Below are 3,296 nucleotides of genomic sequence, written 5' to 3'. Positions count from 1 at the left end.
TTTTTCTCTCTTCTTTGCCTTTTTCTCATTTTTCTTTATTTTTCTCTCTGTATCATTTCTTAGAGTTTTAAATTTTTTCTTCTCAATTTTTTGGTGTTTCTTTTCCATTTCTTCTGCTTTGCTTTCTTCCTTTCTTCTTTTTCTCATTTTTATCTTAATTTTAGTTAGTATTGCTAGATTAGTACAGTTCGCATAGTCAGTATTGTTGGTATAGTTAGCATAGTTGGTATAGTTAATACTTTATTAGCATAGTTAGTGTAGTTAGTAGTAGTTAGCGCTGTTGGCACAGTTAGCATAGTTAGCGTTGTTAGTTAGGATAGTTAGCATTGCTAGTTAGTGCTGTCAGTCAGTGTAGTTAGGTCACAAGTATGCAGGGCCTCACAGCCAACTGTGCTGACAAGGAGGCTCATATTGATGATTATGAGATCCTCCACACCATTGGCGAAGGCAGCTTTGCTAAAGTGAAGCTGGCCCGGCACATTCTGACCGGGAGACAGGTGGCTGTAAAGGTCATTAAAAAGAGGCGTCGGAGCTTCTCAACTTTCCAGCAGCGACTTTTCCGGGAAGTGCACAGTATGAAGGCTCTGAATCACCCCAATATTGTAAAACTGCTGGGGGTGATTGACACGGAGGAGACAATGTTCTTAATAATGGAGTACCTCAGTGGTGGGGACATGTACACCTACTTGAACATACATGGCCGTATGACAGAGGCACAGGCCCGAGGCCCGTTCCAGCAGCTGGTCTCTGCTCTGCAACACTGCCACCAGAGGGGCATCGTGCACCGGGACCTGAAGCCACCGAACCTCCTCTTTGATGCCAACATGAATATAAAACTCACAGACTTTGGCTTCAGCAACAAGTGTGATGACAGCAGGAAACTGGACACGTTCTGCGGCACAGTCGCGTATGCTGCCCCGGAACTCTTGCTGGGGCAGAGGTACAGCGGCCCTGCGGCGGACGTGTGGAGCCTGGGAGTAGTGTTCTACAACATGGTAACTGGGTCCAGTCCCTTTGTGGGAAAAGACGTGCAGGAGCTGCGGAAGCAAATCTTAAAAGGGCAATATCCCATTCCAAATTACCTGTCTGTGGAGATAAGGAGTTTATTACAAAAAATGATCTCCCTCAAGCCCAGTGACAGAGGCACCTTACCTGACCTCATGAAGCACCCATGGGTGAATATGGGCCAGAAGAAGCCACTCCAGCCACCCTGTGAAGAGGACCTGGAGGTGACAGTGAGGAGGATTCTGGACTCGATGTGGGACGAGATCCAGGACGGAGGAGAAGGCAGTGTGAGCTCCAAGAAACCAATGGTGGGGTCCTCCATCATAGCTGCAGGGCCCTTCTCCTCCGGGGACCTCAGTGGCAATGAACTCGAGCCTTTTCCAAGCCCTGAGTTGTCCACCCTGGAAACCAGGCGGCTCCACCAGGGAGAAAATATGCAAGAGCAGGAAGACCAGCAGGCAGGGCAGAAGACCAGTGAGCCTGCCTGTCCCCCACCCAGCCTGGACTCAAGGACTGCCACCCCCAGCCCAGCCCACCAGTGTGGCCCTGGAGCATACCCCTGCACCAGCAGCAGGACTGGAGCCCCAGCGGGAACCAGCTGCCCCCTGCATGTGTCCAACACTGGAAGGTCCTCCCACGCTGCACAGCCTGAGAGTATGTCCTCATCCATTCCCTTTGGCCACAGCCAGAAAAAGCAAGGGGTGGCTGGGACAGTCTGGAACTTTTTAAAAAGGCATCTTGGTGGTTGTTGCCAGCTGCCCAGCAAGAGGCGTCGTAATAAAGTGAGCCCATCTGAACCCCATGGGTGACCAAGGCAGGAAGGTCAGGCCGCCGCGCTCCCTGGGACCCGGTCCAGTGGAAGGTGACTGTGTTCTCTGCACGGCTTTCAGAAGCATCGTATCCAAGACCCTGGCCAGCTCAGAGGATGGTCCAGAGCAGCCAGGGCGACTGAGAGGCCACGGTGGCTGCAGGTCCGCCCCTCAACCCTCACCTGGGTGAAACTTCAGAGACTGGAGTGTCATTCCTGTGGCACGTCTCCCCTCCCCCAGTCTTCTGTCTTCCATGTTGGTGGGGGAGGGGGCGGATAGTTCTTGTTCCAAGAACTCCTTGGTTCTTCCAATTCTAGTTAATAAACTTGATGCTCCAGAAGGATGTATCACACTCTGCTTTGCGTCTTCCCTGCACAGAATTGGGGCTGTGCATTTTCCAGTTAGACAAGTGTGTAACCATGTAGTGCTTGGAGTTAATCAGAACAACTAAAGGGAAAAATGACCTAAGAGAATTAGCACAATGACTCCCAACAGCAACAACTGCTGCCCTGCAGGGCAGAAATGCAGAAAGTGTGAAATACCTTCCTGCACTAACATTACCGAACATTTTCAGAAGGGCCGAGGGGAACTTTTGGTCCCTGCAGCCTGTGTTAATGACAACAGAGAGGCCCCTAAGAGGATAAGAAGGTCCCGTGAACCAGCCTGTGCGCGGTGTGGTAAGGTCCCTGTGCAGCTGAGTTTCATGACTGTCACGCAGCAGTTGGGCTCTCCTCTTCCCCCGTGCGGAGGGGCCCTGATGCATGGGTGTATTTTATTTTTTTGATGTGCACCATTTTAAAAGTCTTGTTACAATATTCCTTCTGTTTTATGTTTTGGTATTTTTGGCCGCGAGGCATGTGGGATCTTGGTCCCCGACAAGGGATCCAACCCGCACCCCCTGCACTGGAAGGCGAAGTCTTCACCACTGGACTGCCAGGGAAGTCTCTTTTTAAATTTCATTGTTTTGATGCATGGGTTTGACCACGGGGACTGGATGATTATACTAGATGATCATACTTTCAAAACACTGGATTGGTCAGCGTTCCCTGGTTCCCTGGTTCAATAAGCCCTTGAACACACGGGTGACTGGGCAGGGTCTTCTTCCCAGAGGCCTCTCTCTGGGGGCACATGCTCTCGGAGGCATCACCTGCACAGTCCCATTGGCTCTCGTGTGCTTACAGGTCACTTGCCGACGGCGGAATCCTTCACTGCAAGACACAGAGCACTCTGACCACGTGCCCGTGAACCACCTAAACAAAAAAGTACAGGAGCTTAGTAAAGACAGGTAGGACAGATCCTACAGGAAGTGCCTTCCAAAGGAAAAATCGATCCTAACATGATGACTGTTTCAGGGCCCTCACACGTCTCTCTGGGAATGGGCAGCAGCACAGATAACTCCCAGCCATATGCTCAGAGTTGCTTTTACTCAGAGAAGCAACAGAATCACCACATGGAGACAGCCAAAAGAGGGGCGGGATAGAG

At 50.9% G+C, this 3,296-nt stretch overlaps 1 pseudogene; it reads left to right on the top strand.

The window, feature by feature from the left end:
• The first annotated feature begins 368 nt into the window (after window positions 1–368).
• Window positions 369–1,814, top strand: LOC131765163 (serine/threonine-protein kinase MARK2 pseudogene; annotated as a pseudogene).
• Window positions 1,815–3,296: the final 1,482 nt, after the last annotated feature.

Source organism: Kogia breviceps, chromosome 11 (assembly GCF_026419965.1).
Source record: "Kogia breviceps isolate mKogBre1 chromosome 11, mKogBre1 haplotype 1, whole genome shotgun sequence".
In the NCBI taxonomy this organism is placed as follows: domain Eukaryota; kingdom Metazoa; phylum Chordata; class Mammalia; order Artiodactyla; family Physeteridae; genus Kogia; species Kogia breviceps.
This window is presented reverse-complemented; position numbering and strand designations above follow the sequence as displayed.